This window comes from Diceros bicornis, chromosome 15 (genome assembly GCF_020826845.1).
Source record: "Diceros bicornis minor isolate mBicDic1 chromosome 15, mDicBic1.mat.cur, whole genome shotgun sequence".
Taxonomy (NCBI): Eukaryota; Metazoa; Chordata; class Mammalia; order Perissodactyla; family Rhinocerotidae; genus Diceros; species Diceros bicornis.
This window is the reverse complement of record NC_080754.1, coordinates 18,245,766-18,266,524: the sequence shown is the minus strand read 5'-3', so window position 1 is coordinate 18,266,524 and position 20,759 is coordinate 18,245,766. Positions and strand designations below refer to the sequence as shown.

Genomic DNA, 20,759 nt, shown 5'->3' with positions numbered 1-20,759 from the left:
CTGAGTTTTGCCATCATTTTCTCCAATGCATAAAATTTTAAATAAATACAAAATAATACTTTTTATTCCAGTTTATAATTTTATTTTTATTTTATTTTATATTTTATTATTGAAAGACTATATTTTAATTAGTTTCCTTCTGTAGATGTAAAATGCTTCATAATGATTTTATGTAAAAGTAGCATTTGTGACTTTATGGATGAACTTAACCACAATTATAAAAGTGTTTCTATGGGAAAAGCGTGTTGCCAGTTCCAAACTACTGAATTATAAATGAAATTTTGGAATGTGTGCTTTGTATGTTGGCAACTGCCTGTAGTTATTGGTATTCAGGAGTGCAGCTCAGTGATAGCCACATAGCAAATTTATCTCTAGCTATCAAAATTTAAAATAAGCAGGAATTTCCAACTAATTTTAGCTGTGGTATTAACATTGATCTGAATTTAGATTTTATTCGTAACTGCTCTGAGGATTTATTATAACTTCTAGATTTCCTTTTGTTTTCCTTAGATAAGGAAATGAATCTTATGTTCTCTTTGAAGATCTGAGAGAAAGGCAAATATTTCTGTTCATTTTTCTCTGAATATCTTAACTTGGTAGAATAAGACTATAATTCCCCCCAAAGAAACACTATCAAAAGAAATTTTGGTATCTTTTGTCTGTGAAATTTCCGTGAGAAAGCTTTCCAATCATAATGAAAAGAAACTTAGGGAAAATTAATTGCTGAATTTATTCAAATTTTTATGAAACCTATTTATTTGGATTTGAATTTGTGAAACGTTTTTACTCCTTTTTTAATCCAAATGGGTTCACTGATCCCTAGAGCAACGTAATAGAGCTGATATTTCCCAATTGCTCCTCATTTGAAAGAGCCTATAGGAAATACTAGAGGCAATTTTGAATAGACTACCTGCTTGCCCTAATGCCCCCAGCTTCCTTCATGAGTCAAGAGGGGATTAATGTTAATTTCCTTTTGAGAGTGTTTTCTTATGGTACCCACATTTACTTGACATATTTACCATATGACAGCACTTAGAATTGGCCTCTCTTATTTTGCCAAATTTTTTTCATATTTAACATGAACGAAGTGATCACCACTGTTACCCCAACAACATAGCAATCATAGCTATTGCTCAATCATAACAATGAGAATCATAAGAAGAGTAACAGGCATCATTTACTCAAGTACTTACTCTATATACCTGCTATTGTATGGCACTAATCAATTTTCAGGCCCCTTTAATCATCATATCAGGTAAGGATTATTATTACCCTCATTGTACATATCAGGAAAGTGAGGCTCAGAGAGATCAATGCTTTCCCCAAAGTGACGTGATTAGTAGGGGTGAAACCTGAACTCAAACCTAAGTCTGTCTGATTCTAGAACCTGAGTTGTAACTATTCTAGTGGTACCAACCATGAAATTGTATATTTAGGTGTGTCTCTTCCACACTGTGTATCTTTCAAGAGTGACTAATGTACTGTTTAGCCTTGGCAACACTGATTTATCGTCAAGTACTATCATGGGAGGCTTTATGAAGGGGAGCCTTCTCTAATACTTTGCAATCTCTTCAAGAAGGTTTTGGTGAGTGTAGGAAAAATTAAGGCCCATATACAATAAGGAGGACTTTTTTTTTAAAAAACTATGTTTAGAGAAACCAACAGAAATTATGTTCTCTTTCTCTTGAGAGCAGGCTCTACTAATCTTGCACATCCCATGTTTTGCATTTTCAGCCTGGCTTACACTACTGTTTCCACAAAAACCAACATGTGCTCACTATGTACAAATATCTATCAATGTGTTTAGGTAGCTACATCCCTGTATGTGATCAATATGAATTAGCAGAATGTAGAATGCTTTATCTTCAGTCTCCTTTGGACCAATAGCAGTATGACTGAATTTTGATAACCCTTTTAAAATCTTTGTGATGCTAGGCAAAATTGTGTGGATAAAGTTATGACCCTTTAAAATGTGGATAAATTCTTTCATTTCCATTGTTCGTTACCTAATAGATACCAAGTAGGGATATCTCTTCTGTATGTGAGCTGTCATCCTCAAGATTCACAAATAGGATGGCAGAGAAGGAAAGAGGAAAGAAGCGATGAGATGATAAGAGGAGAGATAAGAGAAGAGATAGGTGAGGAGAAAGAAATACAGAAAAGAGGAGGAAAAATTCTATTCTGAGAGAAAAATAATTGGGACCTAAAAATGTATATCAGCATCAGTTAAACAGGGTAAAGCTGGGCTTTGAACGTATGCTATACTCATTCATTTAACAAATATTTATTAACCTGATATGTATCTGGTGTTGCACAAGGTTTACGGTAATGAAGAAAATGGACATAGAGCTTGAAGCCAAGTGAGAGAAGTTTTAACCCACAAATATTATACACTTACACATTCTGATTAGTGCTACGATGAAAATATACCTTGGAGATGTTCCTTAGCTGGAGTGGTCAAGAAAGACCAAGGAGTGGTTAAATTGAGATCAGAAAGATGAGAAGTCTCTACCCATATGAAGAGCAGTGTAACAGAAGCTACATAGGTGTAATTTACAAGCATGTATGTAGGTTATACTGGAAACTGTGTGTAATATGCCAGAGTCATTTCATGAATCCTAAACAAGTGACTCTGTGGTGATTTAGATGGCTCACTATGAAGGAGAGTTTGTTTTAGACGAACTTGGAGCAGAGTGGAAAACCTGTTTCCCTCTCGAGGAGAACTCCGTTAATTCCTTGGTGATAGGGATACAAGTAATCAGGATAAAACAGTGGTTGCATATTTTTGGGAAAAAAAGAAAATTCATGACTTAAATTTGTTACAGAGTGGAGGGTGAAGGAAGGAAGGGCTGCCAAAGAATTCGGTTGTGGGGTGTGGGGGGTGGGGTGGGAGAAAGGAGTTCATGGAGCCTGGTTCCTCCGAATCCACTGCAGGGGAGGTTGGAAGAGTTAGTCTTCCTATTATAATAATGCCAGCCATGCACTTTATGAAGCCCATCTGTGACATGTCCACATTCCCCCCCCAAAAAAACAAAAGAGAGAACAATAACCCTTGAAGGGATTAAATCATCTAATATGTAATTCTGCAAGGATGTGTGTCATAAAGGGATTAAAAACAGCCAATACTAAATGTCACTGACTCTAGACAAGGGAGTGCCCATGGTGTTACTGGGGCCTTGAGTGATTTTCCAGTGATCAAAATATATGTTCTGTAGGCCGGAGGATGGTGTCACTGAGAGACACTTATAAGACTAGCTTCTGGTGATAAAATAGAGCAAATGGACTTTCTATCCCTCTAGCAAAGATCAGCAACGAGATGAGAGACCCAAGGAATAGCAGAAGGAAAATTTCATTTGTTGGGATCACCTTCTAGTAGATTGAAATAAATGGCAATTTGTTGAACTTTGAGCTCGTCCTTCTGGGGTAGACAATCAGCTATTTTCAGAAGCTGAGGAGACAGGCTATCATCTGAGGAGGGGACTTGATTGACCATGAAGCATGAGAATGATTACCAACCAGGCACCTAATGTTCAGAAGAATGGGAGGAGGAGATGTGGGGATTTGTGGTTGCTGTTCTGTATAGCAGCTTATGAAGTTTTGGGGGGAAATTAGAGATAGAATTTGGGAGAAGCCTATCGATTGTTCACTAGTTAAATCAGTAATTTTAACCTGAGAAAAAGAAAGATTTGAAGAGGTACCATGAAGAGTGTTCAATCTGATTTTGAAAGCTGGACAGCTAGATGCATACAGCCTAGTTGTGAAAAGATTAAATAAGCCAGTCACATAACATAGAAGAAATAATTATGGAGATTAGAGCTTTTCTTTTAGACATTGGAAGATGATTTGTAAAATCGAGTGTATATTTGGAGAAATGATGGTTATTTTAAAGAACCAAACAACATAATATAAGACAGCTTAAGCCAATGTTTATTTTCAGCATTTTATTTTATTTTTTTCAAATACTTAGGAAATAGTAGAGAGAATAATATAATAAATATCCAAATATTCAATTCCTAGGTCAACAATTATTATCATTTTGTCACATATCTGTATTTAGATGATGTATTTTAAAGTCAATTAAGGATATCATTATTTTTCACTCCTAAAAAATGAAGTTAATTTCGAAAAAATTTGTTTTCCTAGGCAGCCTCAATACCATTATTACACTTAACACAAATAGCAATAATTCCTTCATTCCTTAATACCGTGTACTATAAGGTCTATATTAGTTTCCTATGACTGCCACAACAGATTACCACAATCTAGGTCGCTTAAAACAATAGAAATTTATTCTCCCACACTTCTGGAGACCAGAAATCCAAAATCAAGGTGTGGCAGGGATCCCCTTCCTCTGAAGGCTCTAGAGGACAATCCTTCCTTGATTCTTCTAGCTTCTTCTAACTTCTCCAGGCATCTCTTGGCTTGTGGCTGCATAGCTCCAATCTCTGTCTCTGTCTGCAAATGGCCTTCTTGACTGTGTCTCTGTGGGGTTCCTTTTTCCATCTGTATCTTCTCTTATAAGGACAGTAGTCATTGGATTTAGGTGCCACCCTAAATCGAGGATGATCTCATCTTGCGATTCTTCATTACATCTGCAAAGAAGCTGTTCCTATAGAAGGTCACATTCACGGGTACTGGGAATCAGGACTTGGATATATCTTTTGCGGGGCCACTATTATATCCACTACATGGTCCATATTCAAAGTTTCCCCAAATGTTTCCTAAAATACTCTTTACAGCTGATTTGTTCAAATTACTATCCAAGTCCATTCATTAGACAAAGTATTTAAATTATAAGCTGAGAAAAGTCTGTTTCCGATCAATAAATCAAAAATACTATAGAGTCATTCATTTAACAAATATGGATTAATACTAAGCACTTACTATAGGTAAAACATACTGTCCTAGGTATTGGCTGTATGTTGGTGAACAAGATAGATAGGGAGTCATGTCCAAGATCATTCTAGGGCTGGAAGCACTATCACAGAGCAACATGACCTCATAGTGTTGCTTCAAGCCGAATGGGCTGAAGGAGTGTGGCTGTCATGCAGAGATGTGAGGCTGCTTTTTCCTTTGTGCTTTTTGACTTCTATGTGGTTGACAAGGCTTTTTCTCGGGTCTCAGAATTTTTGTCATGCATTGCATCATTTGTTACGTGTTTATAGGCACTCTATAGACCAGAATGATCAGTGAGGAGCTAGAAAGTGAACAGGCTGTGAAGATTCTCAGAAGAAAAGGAACATTTTTGGACCCAGAAAAATATATCCTCTTTATCTATTTGCCTTTTTTTAAAAAAGAAAAAAAAAATGTTTGTTGTGTCATCTAGTTCTGGATTCTGTATCCTTTTGTCAGATTCCATTGGACTCTGCCAGTGAGTTGAAAAGTTATTAGAAAGAAAAAGAAGGAATCAAGGATGAATCTACACGTTTTTTTTTAAGGAAACCCTTAGAAGTATGATTTTTAATATTGCTCACCTGTTTCTTGAATGTGTTGTGCAAATGACTAAGTAAAGAAATCTTATAACATGCTTGGTTATCCTGGGGTGAAGGGTCTAATTAAGTGAGCGTTACTATTTTTATTATTTTCTGGGCATGGTGTAAAATAATTATGGTTGGATAATATAAATAGTTGTTCCTTGAAGTAGCTAACCTGGCAGCCTAGTAGGGAGGTTATGATCTTGGACTTGTAAGCTTAGTTGAGTCATTAAGTAACAGAGAGCACAATCTAATTAAATTTGACATCCTCACATGGGGAATCATACCCACAGGTAGTAGTACTACCTGAAACTTCAGGAAGGATTTTTTTTTTAAAGAAAGTTCATTGGAAAGAGACTGAGGGGAAAAGTCTGAAAATTAAAATTTATAAAATCAGCAAAGGAGATACTTTCAAATATTCCCCTAGAGAAAGAATTAGAGCTGTGAAAGTATCAGCAGTCTCCAAAGGGTTATCCAATCTTCTCTTCAGTTAGCACACACAAAGGGTCAGACCTCAGGCAGCCACGTTGTGGGACTGGAATCGCTGTGAACCTAAAGTCTCTCCTGTAGTTAAATACGATCACATTCCCACAATGTGTCATTAGGGAATGCAGCCCCTTTTTACTGTTAAACAAACGTACTATAAAATCAACATTAAACACCATCTTCAAAAGGATCACGCACAATATCACCACTTTAATAAAAACTCTAAGTTTTGCTTTTTCATATTTCCTTCAACTTTCTGTCCATATGAACACATATTTTACTTGGTTGAGATACTAGTGTGCAAAACCATTTTATGGTTTGCTTTTCTATTTAACATGATAGCATAGACATTTTCAGTAGTTTTTGTACTCATATATATATATGAGTATATATATACACACATATGTAAATATTTATATGTATATTTTTTATATTTATATATAAATATATATTTTTTTAAATTATTTTATTGAGGTCAAATTGGCTTAAAACATATTCTTATATATTTTAATGTTAAGTAGCTTCATAATATTTGAATGAATTAATGTGCCACACTAGATCAATCTTCTATTTTTGGACATTTAGTTTGGTTCTAAATTTTAATAACTATAGATAAATTTCAATTAATGTTTGACCAATTTAAACAGTTTTTGGCATAATGTAAGTGCTTAATAAATATTTGGTGAAGGGATGAATATAATTATTTTTGTCCTTTCTTGGCTAGTATTACCAAGAATGTCATTCTGATTTTGGAATTTCTATTACTTTTCCAAAGGGTCATATATTTTCCAGTGTTACCAAATTGTATGACTACATTTTGCTCTCAACCTCTCTAGTATTTATTATCTGTTAAACATTTAAAAACAAAGCTAGGTTAATAGTTCCTTTAGTTTGCATGCATTGCATGGTGTCTATTACACTAAAGAAGGATATTTTACCCTTTGTGTAGACTACGTATTTTGAAAAGAGATTTTTATGGAAAAAACACAAAAGTCTATTAAAAAATGGGTGCGAAGTAAAAAGTGAGAAAAAAGAGCAGCAGAAGTGAGGAAGCTGTTCAATTCCTTCACAGAGCCCACCCGTCTTCTATAAAGTGGTGCACATTGGCCTTTCTTCTCTTCCTTTCCCCATGCCCCAAAATACACTGTTCACAGCACAAAACTCTCAAACATAGCTCTCATTGCACAGACTTCACACCCAGACCAAAAGTCAAACTGAAGAAATTAGAATAGAAAATTATGAGTTTAAGCCTTTTCCTACTTCACGTTTAAATAGCCAGATATAGAAATGTATTTATGCCCTGAAGAGGATACTTAAAAATTTAAAACGAGCACCAAATAAGTAGTTAATAAAAAGTAATTTCATCCATGGCAGGCGACTGTCAACCCATAGGATGCAGCACTATGGAAATAAAAAAGTATCTAATTGTTTTTCTAAAGTTATAAAATAGGCATAACATCACAGAGTGTTACAGCTGGAAGGGGTCTTAGGGATCACTTTCATTTTATAAATGAGGAACCACATCCAAAAGGCGACAAGATTCCCAAAATCACACGGCTTAGTGTTGGAGCTGGAACCCTGATTGGTGGGTGTGTACTACTCCATCTTTATGGATCTTTCTTCCAGAAAGAGAAGCAGTTGCCAATTCCAAGTGATGGAGGTGAGCCCAATGAGATGAGATTGGGTCCTCAGACCCCGCTCATAATAGATGCTTAATAATTGTCTTTTGAATGAATTTCTACACTGAAACTGTGACCAAAAAGTCTTTTGAGGAAGAGCAATAGAAATAGGTCATGTCAGTGTGTTTACTGCCCCTCAACTACACACACACATACTTGTTCTCAGAATGTTACACAGAGGTTTTCAAACTGTTCCCTGTAAAGTTGTATGTGTTCCTTAGCATCTCTTCAGGGTCACAGTGGATATCGAGGGAGTGAGCACCAAGGCTTTTACTGGTACCTTGATCAGCATAGCTTTGCCAGTGTCTGTTCCCTACAGCAAAGATCTGTGTAAGATTTTGTGATCATGAGGTTCTACCTCTCTCACACACGCATGCACACACACATGCATCTACATGCACATTTGGCAACCACTGATCTAGACGAGCTATCTCATTTTACAGGCAAAGCTGTGGAGGCTCAGAGAGGTGAAATGGTTGAGTGACCTCCCTAGCTAGTTAGGTAAGGTGGGAGAGTGGAGAGGACTATGATTTGGAATCCTGAGGTTCTTGGTCCAAAACCTGCCTCCATTAGTTTATCAGAATTGTTAACTTGGGCAAGTTACTTAACTTGTGGAGTCTCAATTTTTTTGTTTATAAAATGAAATAATTTCATTTTTTATATAGGCCAGTTTTAAGGTAAAATGTAGCAGTATACGTAAACAAGTCGTTGCAGTATTTTATATAAATGTTTGGATTATTTTTGTTGTTTCCCTTTTTCTTAGCCTGAGGGTCAAGACTGGAACTATGCTTCCAGAATCCCATTTAATACCCTGTTGACTACAGAATGGCTGCTTATCTTGCCCATGTCAGAGTTGTTTTCCTATCCACTGTGCTTGATTACAGCAGTAGATAAGTGGCCCCCAAATCCCTCATCTCATTCCTAGGTTCCAGTTTGATAAATACAAATCATGAAACTCCTAAAGGTATGATGCCCGAGAATCCATAATGGCTGTTCCATAGCTCACAAATCCTGACACTTGATAGGAATAAGAAGTTGGTGTCTCAAACTGTGTAGCTTTTCTAATGCTTGGCAGCACAAAATGTCCCTAAGTCTCAATACTCTCTTTTCCAATGACTGATAAATTATCCTCTATTGTACATTTCCCCACATTTCACTTCTGTTCCAACCTCAGCTCCTTCAGTCTCTTGTCATTGTCCCTCTTCTTCTGATTCTTTGTTCCTTTTAGAACTATCTTATGTGTGTGTGTATATACAATATACATAATACATATTGTATACACACATGTATTCATACACATGTACACACACACATATATGCAAATGGCAGGGCACAATGGCAAGATACTTTATTAAAATGTATGTAGTTCTTTTGCTACTAGGGCAAAAGCATAAGCTGTAACCAATAAAAATTTTGAATCTGCTCAGAATGAAGTTAAAAAGCTGAAGACTGATTACATGATATTAAAAATGAAAGGAGAAAAGCGAGAGATCCAGCCCATTTAGGAGAGAAGCACCTGGTCGTGGGAGGTTATCAGTGAACTCTATGCAGTATTGCTGCGCACAGAGAAGACCTTAGTGCTGTGCCATTGGGAAGTGAATTTGGCAAATCTGTGTCAAAGCTGTTGGCAGGTGGGAGGTGGTGGTGGGATAAAGGAGATGCAGTGGTGGCAAGGAGCAGTTTAAGTTAACCAACAAAATTGTGTGTGTATTCTGTTAACAACCAGGAGAAACCCACTGTTTCTGTACCTTCTAAAACAGAGCTCATCAGGTAAAGCCTTTTATGATCTATTGCACTCCATAGGTAGTATGTTGACATTTGATCCGTATTATTTCCTTCTGGGATTGATTATACCATTAGTTTGCATCTTCTTTCTCCTAAATTCCCTCTATAAGTCTGCTTTTTCCAATATCTAATAGACCCTACTGCTCTTGGAAGGTGACTACGTGGAAGGAAGCATTCCCACTCTTCTTCTTCCTCCCCGCCCCAACTCCCCACACTTACCTCCCATTCCTGGGTACCAGGACCACATGATCCACATCCCCTATTCTTTCTTGCATTGTCTGATTGCTCCGTAGTATCTTCAAATGCTGAAAGAGTTGAAGATTAGACATGCTCTGCACCCAGTTTTCAGGTGTGATATCCTTTCACCTGACCTATGTGAATAAGAGCCTCTCCCAAACCCTATGAACTGAATATTACTACTCCCTAGGCTATGGCCTCGGGTGGGAGCCCCTGAGGCTTTCCCATGGTCCCCTCTCATCCCTCACCCCAGCACTTAGGCAGATATAAGTAGTGTGGTACAGAAGTTGGGAACAAAAGCACCAGGATTAGAAATAAATGATTTCAAACATTAATCTGGGCAAATTACTTAAACTTTCTAATCCCCAATTTTCTCATTTGTAATTGAAGATACTAATATCTTCATAGAGCTTTTGTGCAAAATAAATAAGCAAGTACTATGTAAAATGTTGGCACATGGCAGCACTTTAAAACAAGTGAACAGAATACTGTAATCCAATATTTTCTTCCCACTAGACTGTAAACTCCTTGTAGCAGAGACTACGTCTTAATATCTGTGCACAACATAGTAGGCACTTAATTAATTTGGAAGTCATGGGTGCAAGAATGCAAGCATTTATGAAGAAATCATAAAACTAGAGCTCAGAAGACTAAATAACTTGCCTAAAGTCATCCATTTTTAGAAGAGCTGGAATTGAGGCCAGATATATTGTATTATATGCTACCAGTCAGTCTTCTGTAATATAAATGCTTTCTTTAGATTCTTTACTTTGTAGAGGGTTAGTTCTTGCTTTTTTTTCAAGCACGATTCCTTGAGCTCTACTGCCTTGGTGAAGAAAACAACCATAAATACTTAGGACTTGATATTAAAATGTTTTGGCTCAACTACCTGCATGAATTTATCTGTTTGGTGAAGGTGCGGGCTCATACCACAACAGCCACCAGCAATGAGAATTAATCTCCTGAGTCTTAATTAAAACAGTCTTAGGAAAATACAACTGCCTCAGAAAGTGCCAGAAATCTCATTTGAAAGCTTCCTGATTGTGATATTTCCAATGTCATATGCAGATTCAAGAAACTTGGGTGTTTGGAATAAGCTTAGGATAAGAACAGCCTCACTTTAAGTGCTTATCTTAACCACCAAGCCATCTGTTCTTTTCCCATCATGGTTCTGAACAGTACATAAGAACAAGCATTCCTCTCCCTGTCCCGTTTTGCATCTGAACATGATCTATTTCCAAAGTAGTTTATTTCTCTCCTTTCCCCACCAAGTAAAGCAGAAACTAGCTGTGAACATTTCAACAGAACTGAATCTCGACCTCTTCCTAATACCTCCTCCCACCACTCCTTCCTAAATCTCCTCTTTGAAACTCAGTTATTTCAGTGAAGTCGCTTTTGTTTTTACTATTCACATCCAATTCATTACTATGCCTACTGATTTATTCCTAAATAGTTTCTTGTATCTCTCCCTTCCTCTTCACCTCGTGCATTAGATTATTACAGAAATCTTTTTTTCTGTTTCTCTGCTTCTAGATTCTCTCATGCCCATCTCAAACAAGAGGTAAGAGTAATTGGTTTTAGGTAATAAAGCAGGGATACCAGAAAAAAACCAAAAAGCTTGAAAAACTAATTTGATCCTATGCTCTATTACAAGATGTACAGTGCCCAGAACAAAGACAAAATGTCACTTTTCTTCTCTGTCCTCATCAGAGTGTACCTAGAGTAGCACATTCAATTCTGCACACATTTAAAGAATGTCAACAAACTGAAGAAGATCTATTACAGAGTGATCCAGATGGCAATGGGCCTGGAAGTCATGGGAGGTAAGGGACAAGTTAAAAACTCTGAGGAAGTTTATTTGAAAATAAAGAGGCTAAAGCGAGACATGAAAAACTAAGATTTAAAGGGATGTTACATAGTAGAAGGATTAAACTTATTTTTTTTTCACTTGCAAGGATAAAACTTGAACCACTTTTTGGAGACTAAGGATTGGTGGATTTCAGATCTGTCTAAGGAAGAATTTTCTAATGTTTGATCTAGGTAAAAAGAGATGAACACCTTTGTGAAGTAGTGAGTTTCCTGTACAAGAAGCTGTTGCATGGCTACTTATTCCAAATTTCATAAGATATATTTCTGTATAGAGAAGAGAAATAGACCACATGACCTCTTGAACTGTCTGCAATGCTGAATGACCGGCATTCTTCAATCATTTGAGACTTGTTATTCGCCATTTTCTTTCTTTTCCACTTGTATTTTTAATCAGCTTTATTGAGGTATAATTTACGTGAAAGTCACCCAATTTAAATGAACATTGGAGCTTTTTAAGACTTTTTTTTAGAGAAGTTTTAGGTTCACAGCAAAATTGAGAGGAAGGTACAGAGATTTCTCAAATACCTCCAGCCACTACACATGCCTGGCTTTGCCCATTATCAACATCACCCACGAGAGTGGTACATTTGTTACAGTTGATGAATCTACACTGACACATCATAATCACCCAAAAGTCCATAGTTTACCTTTGGGTTCACTTTTGGTGTTGTACATCCTATGGGTTTAGACAAATGCATAACGACATGTATCCATTATTATAGTATCATACAGAGTATTTTCACTGCCTTAAAAATCCTCTGTGCTCTACCTATTCAATCTCTTCTGCTAACCCTGGCATCCATTGATCCTTTTACTGTCTCCATAGTTTTGCCTTTTCCAGAATCTTATATAGTTGGAGTTATACAGTGTGTAGCCTTTTCAGATTGGCTTCTTTCACTTAGTAATATTCATTTAAGATTCCTCCATGCTTTTTCATACTTGATAGCTCATTTCTTTTTAGTGCTGAATAATATTCCATTGTCTGGGTGTACTCCAGTTTATTTATCCATTCACCTACTGAAAGACATCTTGGTTGCTACTTATCACTTTCTTAGCGAACCCCTTTTGTTTTAACCAACTCAGTTATCCCCACTTACCATGGGTTATCCTGATTGCTGTACCACGGCACATAGTTGGTATGTGGACTGTACCTGGACAATTCATGCCCATCATCTCTCTCAAAGTCAACTCAAGGAGTTTTCTCTAATTAAACTCAGCTCTCTGATTGCTTGGCAGCTGAATGAGAGTTCAGGCTGAGTCTGTAACAAATATATGAGGAAAAAAAGAAAGCCCAAAACCAATTGAAAAAACAGTGGCAGAAATGCAATAGAAGGTCATTTCACTCTCAGGTAACAGCTCAGGAGTAGATAGCCTTGTTGAGGGTGTTTTGCATCTTCAATAAGTGGCCTTCATATTTCCTATCCAGGCAATTTTTTCCCCTTCTCACCTTCTTACAGCAGCAGGCTCCTGGAAAGGTGCCAAGGCAGTGGATGCTCAATAATTTAAAGTGCAAACTTGGAAGTGGCACATATCACCTTCACTCACATTGCATTAACCAGAATTTGCTTTCATGGTTGCACCCAATTGTAAGGAAGACTGGGGAATAGAGTCTTCCTTGAGTGACCAGGGACCAGCTGTCACTCAATTATAGAAGAAAGGGAGAATGGATGTTGGAGAAAATCTCATAGTTGACCATAGGAACCCCTTAGCAATTATTTACTGGGGGGTTTGTTGCTTTATTTTTTTTTCTTTTTGTGACAGTATATTTTCCTTTTTAGAAAGCAAACAACTTTATTTTGAATCATAATTTGTCATTAAATTCCATTAAAAGGTTAGGGATGAAATCATACATTTAAAATCTGTAGCCCTTGATCTGTCAATAATTTTAACATTGTCTTTTTTTAGTATGAAATCTCTATGCTTTAAAATACATGTCCCACAATTCTTCTAAAAGGAGAATTGGTAGCAAACAGTGAAGCTTCAGAATCTTTGAATATAGTTTAAAAATAAACAAATTATAAAATGATCCACTGAAAATTTTCTTATTACTGGAACTTCTCACTTACTGATGAGGCTTAAAATCTTTACATTTTCACATAGGTTAGGCCATTAGTGCAGGAAACCAGCAGAACTTGGTGCTTAAAGAGACAAATAAGTCAGGTTCCATGCATCCTGCTGCTACCGTGTATGTGTACGTAGGGTTTCACTCACCCGGCTGATGAGAAGGGAAGAATGCTACAAGGAATTAGCACTCACATAAACTTGCAACTCCAAAATCTGTTTCCGTGATTTTTATAAGCTTTAAACATTAGTTAGATGGTCATTAAATGTTTAAATAAACATTTGTAGTATCTAATCAACTCAGAAGGATATCTTTGAAGTTAATTTTCCTTCTGTAGTTTCTTTGAAGTTTTACTTTGCTGTAAACAAATTTCTCTAAATTAAATCTCTGCCTTAATAGGGTAAATAGTAAAAGTGAAACTGCATAGTGAAAATGCTCAGAAGAATGTCAGTCTATGTGGATTAGTTTCTCAATTACTTCCCTCTCTGTGTTGTTTAAAACTGGCTTTTCCTTTTATTCTGATCTTTATCAGGAAATATTATGGTATTGCCATAAATGGAAAGAAAAGCATCACCTTTAGCATCTTTAAACTTTGCTCAGAGGGTAACTTTCTCATCACTCCTGAATCTTTTTGCACCTAGAACTGAACTTTGTACATCTTTCCAATTGGCTGATCATAAGCATTCACTCAATTCCAACTTCCATTTATTTGATATCACAGCACACATGGTTCATTATTTTTCAGAAGTACTAGACTGTGAATTGCCTCATGGCTGCTCAACAAACTGTGTCAAGCAATAAAATCCTGTGTCACTGGCTTGGGTAAAAGCCTCCTTCCTTAGCATCCTTTTCATAGTGTTTATCGCAATCAGAATCCAATTGTAACTGGGCTTCTCGCTTCTATTACATGTGAGGAAGCACAATCAGAATACTGACACAAGCTTTAACCCATAAAACCAAGGCCTCCTGCTATGATCTCTCTCCTGCTCATCCCTCATGTTTTGTTTGTGTCTGAAAATATGGGCTAGTAGACAACAGAGTCCTTATTAAACAATAAGTGATACAAGATAAATTCTGTATCACTCTTCCTTTCTTCAAGATAAATTCTGATCCCAAATTACTTGTCATTATTTTGCCAGATTGACGAGTTCTTTTAAATCCAGGGCCTAAATTTGGAACATCTGATAAGAACTTCATCATATGCACATAAAGTCAACACATTGCTGCCCACTACCATATTTGAGCTGTGAATAATGAATCAGCCCACCTTATCCTTTTTTTAGATACTCAGTATTTATTTTAAATACCCTAAAAGCTCTTGGCTTTCCCATATTTCTGAGTTGGCAGAGTGTAAAGTCAATCTAGCTTAATACAGTCTTGGTTATTGCTTTTGGTCATCTGTCTACGACTTTTCATTCAGTCATTCACTGTTAGAAGTTTTCTCTACTACTGGACTATATCGTGTATTTGTGTTTCCAAATCATCATCATCATCACCATCACAAATAAAACATGAGACACTAAAGTCAAACACATATTATTTATTTCTAAACAGTTTCCTGTTAGGTGAACAGTCAAAAATATGAAGTCCCAAGATCTACCTGTTCAATTTGGGACTCTACACTTAGGGCTAAATACCAGCTCTTTGATCACCGTTTGCTTTTCTTTGGAGGCTACCTGAACTCTTAGTTCTCCAAAATCAAAACACCGCCCCCCACACACATATGAACATTTACACACATTGAAACCACAGTGTGTGCAAAAGACACCTCAGTTTGAACCTTAATGATTTAAACAATCACACATATACAAAAAAATTTTGGAAAACTGTATGTATGGGGGAAAAAAAAAACAAATAAAAGTACACATACTTCTAAAACTAGAGTAGAATTTGAGGAGGGTATTTATGTGAAAGCCAGCCCTGATGGGTCTAGTGGTTAAGATTCAGCACTCTCACCCCCATGACCCAAGTTCGTTTCCTGGTCAGGGAACCACACCACACATCTGTCGGTTGTCATACTGTGGTGGCTGTGTGTTGCTGTGATGCTGAAAGCCATGCCAGCAGGATTTCAAATACTACCAGAGTCATCCATGGTGGACAGGTTTCAGTGGAGCTTCCAGACTAAGACAGACTAGGAAGAAGGACCTGGCCACCCACTTCTGAAAAAAAAAAAAACTTGGCCATGAAAACCCTATGAATAGCAGCAGAGCATTGTCTGATACAGCATTGGAAGGTGAGACGATGACACAAAAAGACCAGGCAGAGTTCCGCTCTGCTGTACAGAGTCACTAGGAGTTGGAATTGACTCGATGGAACTAACAACAAATTTATGTAAAAAATAATTATGAAAAAGCATTTGATAAACTTTTATATACATCATAATAAAATATTTTGTAAATTAGAATTAAAAGGAACTTTTTACCTCATAAAGGAAATCTACTAAAAGTATAGCCAAATATTTAATGGAGATATTAAGTATTGCCTTGAAAATCAGTAATAAGATGAAGATGCTTGATATCACAACGTCACACTGAAAGCTTCATAGCTTCATAGCCAGTACAGCAAGACAAGAAAGAGCATAAAACGCATGAAGATTGAAAAGCAAGAAACAAAGCTCTTGTTATTTGTAGAAAATATGATTGTCTACATAAAACAAGAGGATTTATACACTATTAGAACTATAAAACAGTTTAGGAAAGTGGTTGGATACAAAATCAATATACAAAAATCAATTGTGTTGGTATACTTCAGCAGCAAAGAACTCATCTCTATTTCTCCTCCTCGAGTAACTTCAGCGGTGCTGTGTACAATGATTGGGGCTTGGATGTTTGACTTGCAAAGAGATGGAGACTTCCAGGGCAGAAGGCAGAAGTAGCAGCATCCAAGGGGCGTTTATTTGGGAGTAAGAAACGCTTTCTGGAGCAGGAGTTGCTGGAATTAATATTCAATATGGGTAGGAATAAGCCAGGGAAAGGATGTGGATGGGTGGGACCGGGGTCATCTTAGCTGAAGTGATGTGTAATAAAGGGATGGAGGCTAGGGCAAACAGAGAATTTCAAGTGTCAGAGAATAAATCAAAGACCTCAGGGGAGGAGGTGAGTTTATTAACTTGCCAGACAACACTAGTGAAGAAATTTACTGAATAGTTACTGCAGGGGAAATAGTAGGGATTTCTAAATGGGGAAAGTAGGAATTCATGATGTTTATGCTCAAGATGAAAAGCTAGCACCCTGGATAGGACAGACTGAGTCCATTGGTCTCTCCACAATCACCGTCATTAAAGTAAGTCCCACTTCGATCTTCAGTTTGGTATGCTAAGGGTAAGGAGATGGGGGGAAAGGAGCCCCTCAAAGTTCATGGTACTTGAGCAGCTTCAGCTGGTTAGATGAGCTGCGGTGAAATAGCATTCAGTTTCTGTATTTCCTGGGCAAACGCCTCCGTAAATGGAACATTTTCTCTTTATAAAAGTAATGTGGGGTGACTGGATCTAGATTAGAAGCCATTTTATGGGGTCTGTTAACCTGTAGGCAACAGGAAGTGCTCCAAGAAGAGAATGGCACAGACAGACTTCTGCCCTGGGGGCTGGGGACATTCTGGTAGCCATGCAGAGGAAGGTCCTGATGGGAATCACAGAGAGGAGTTGACTGTCCATGACTCTGCCAAAGAAAAATCAATTTAGTTTTATGAAAAGACACTAAAGCACCAAGATGAGGAAGATCCAGTCCCTGCCTTCCCGAGGAACGTTAACATTTTGAATGTTTGGATGAGCCTGGTGTAAAGAGGCAAGGCTGTTTTTAAATCTGTACTGACTGGTGCCGCCTGAACATTACTGGGGCCTGAAGGAGGCTCTGCTGGGAATGGCAATTAACAGTCTAGGCACATGCTAGGAGCCAATGCATGCAAATGAAAAACAAACAAACCTGAAGGTGGGATGGAGAGGAGGAGGCGCAAGGGGGAGAGACAGAAAGCGGATGAAACAGCGAACCCACCCATCCGATGAATTCTTCTCTGCTCTCGTTTCCAAACTGCACAGGTTTGGCTGAGCGTGCACCTCACTTGTTAATCTCTTTTTTGCATCCCTGTTTTTGTGGCTGTCAGAACTCCATATTATGCAAATTGGGTTTAAGCAATTAAGGCAATAATGTTTCCCTTGAAGAGTTTGACAAGGTGGTGGGAGCTTGGACTGAATTTTGCAGACAGGAGTTTGGATGCTTATTTACCTACAAATAGAAGAGGAACAAGAAAAGGGAAAACACTGCAGCACCAGGCTTTTCTGAGCTGTGCTGCTGATTTTCTTGCTTTTCCTCGGTTGCTTCATAGGAGGACAAAGGGTCACTCCATGGCGTTAGTGGGTGGTAAATTTAGAACAAATGGACACTTTTCACAAGATGCATCTTTAACCTGTTGAATTCACTGCTGCAGAAGGACAGGGAATCAAGTCTTCTGGCAGGATTTTAAAGGAGACTGGGTGATGTCATTACAAATAACATTTGAAGCCACTGGGGCTGTGTCTCCTGTTTGGTGTCGTGAGCTGATTGTCTTGCAGCTAGACAGAAGCAAGGCCAGAAAGCTGGACTTTGTCTTCAATAAACCGAATTGCACAGTAGATGAGAATGTCACAATTACCCTCCTCTGAAAAATCCGCTGTCATTAGGAAACCAGATATGATGCATCAGATTCTTAATTGGGAATGGCACTTTCCACATTTCTATACTTAGGGGAACAATACCCAAATGATGCTGTCCTCAACTTGAGCATGTGGCAAAAAGCCCCCTCTTATAGCTTGCCAGAAATAGTTTTTACAATATTCCTTACTAAAGTCCCAATAAATGAGTGTATTCCCTTTCTCCCAATAGTGTGGTTGAAGCTTTCCAAAATGTCAGAGTTTCAATAGAAAATGGTGCCCTCTCTCCTGCTTGGCATTTATTAACTGTTCAACCTCTCGTTAGTTGATCAACAAGTGGTTAGAAAATACCCGCTATGCATTTAGCTCTGTGTGTGTGTGTGTGTGTGTGTGTGTGTGTGAGAGAGAGAGAGAGAGAGAGAGAGAGGGAGGGAGGGAGAGGGAGAGAGAGAGAGATGGAAAGTGAGACTATGAACAACAGTTAAAATATAAGGTGTCTTTCTCCCCATTCTTGATTATTCTATTACCATATCCCTCACTCCTGCTTCCTTATACACACCCTTTCCATTTCCCTCACATGCAAATCTTTATCATTTGCCAAGCCTCCCCCTTCCAAAAATATAATCCCTGTCACCCAACATCAACATCTATACTCTCACTTTCCCTTAACCATCTACTTTTCTCTGAATATAGTCAATGGTTGCTGGAACCACCTCCTCTCTTCCATAAATTCATCAAAGAACTGGATTCTGATCTCTGCTCCCTGAAATAATTTTTATAAAAAAAAGTCCAGTGAAGCATTATTTGCCTAATCTAATTGGGTCCTTCTGATTGGCCTCTACTTGATTGCTCTACAGCATTTCACAGTTAGCCTTCTTGAAACTTTGACTTGCCTTCAACCTATCTTTCTGATAATTCTCTGTCTCACTATTCTTCATTCTATTTATTCATTCGTTCACTCATTACTTCATTCATTTATTCTAGTAGACGTGTATTAGGCTTCTTCTCTGTGCTAAGAACTGTGGTATGTTCTGGGACTACAAAATTGTGAAGACACAGTCCCAGTTTTAAGGAAACTTTATGTCAATGGGGATAAAACAAATGCAAATGAATTGACATAATATAGCGAGTTAAGTGTAATGCTAGTGCAAGTGGGATATGATTAGAGGCAGAGAGAAAGCACAAGTAACTGGTGGGTTTGAGCATCAGGGAAGGCATCTTGAAAGAAGTGACGACTGAACTGAGTTTTAAGTTTTTAAAAGCAAATTAACCATCTCGTAAAAGTAGATGTTGCCCAGACTTTCCTGCTTTGTCTTCTTCCCACTCAGCTCCAGACTTCCTGTAGCTTTAACCCTGGAAAAATACTGATGATTCACTAGCATACAACTCAACATTAATTTTTATAGTGAGCGTTGACTTTCTGGTAGAAATTTCCGCCAGGATTTGTAACTTCCTTGTGGAAACTTCTCTAAATTTCCTTCTCAAAATTGCACACCTAAACATCACCCCTACCCATAAATCTTCTTTTTGGCTAGAGTACTCAATCTCAGTTAATAATAAACTCTTTCATTCAGTCACAAAAACTCAAAATTGTGGAGACACTTTGAAATTCTCATTCTTCTCCTTTAATCTACACAATACATTAGTCACCAACTTCTGGAGATTCTACCTCCCAAAGGAACATCAAATCTATTTTTTCCTTTTGAGCCCTACAGCCATGATCATCATATCTCATTGTGAATAGTGACAATTTTCTATCTGATCTCCCTGAAATGCTAGCCAAGAAAGTTCACACATTTTTTTTAACATTTTATTCTCCACCCTTACCTTTCAACATCATCTTTCCTCATTCTTTTATTCCTATCTTGCACTTCACCCACACCAGATGGCTCCTGCTGACCTGAATAAGTCATTTTTGTCTGTATCTCCATGCCATTTCTCACACTGTTCTTTCTTGTGAAGTAACGTCTCCCCTCCTCTGACTGGTGAAATTCAATTTATTCTCCATGTCCCAGCTTAAATGCCATCTTCCTGCACTTCTCTAGGAAGAATTAATTACTTTCTAGGCAGATGATAGATAGACAGATCCACCAATAAATAGATATAGATAGATAGATAGATAGATAGATAGATAGATAGATAGATAGATACATCTATCCATTTATCCATCTCTAGATATTAAAACAACAGCATGCATCATGTTATAATAAAGCTGGCCGTACACGTGTCAGTCCATTGGACTGCATCTCCTTGGGAACAAGGACTGGGTCTTGTACTAGTGTTCAGTAGATGCCCAGAAAACATCTGCAGAATGAAAGTATGGTTCCCCCGACTCTGAGTTTCCCAGTGTTCTTCTGAAGAACCAGAGGTTCTCATTATTAAGAATAATCTGGGGTAGATGGCTTAATATTGGACTAGAGGAATTAATATTGTACGGAGAGGAAAGGGGAATAATCCAAATGATTAGGTTACAAGATCTGTTGCTCTGCCTAGAAAGTGAAATAGGGAAGGCTTTGCAGAGTTGGCGCAGTACTTTAAGCAAT

At 37.6% G+C, this 20,759-nt stretch overlaps 1 protein-coding gene across 2 annotated transcripts in view; it reads left to right on the top strand.

Moving 5' to 3' along the window:
• The window catches only part of LSAMP (limbic system associated membrane protein), a 589,224-nt gene that overhangs the window by 192,705 nt on the left and 375,760 nt on the right, over nt 1–20,759 (top strand). The window lies entirely within an intron of this gene.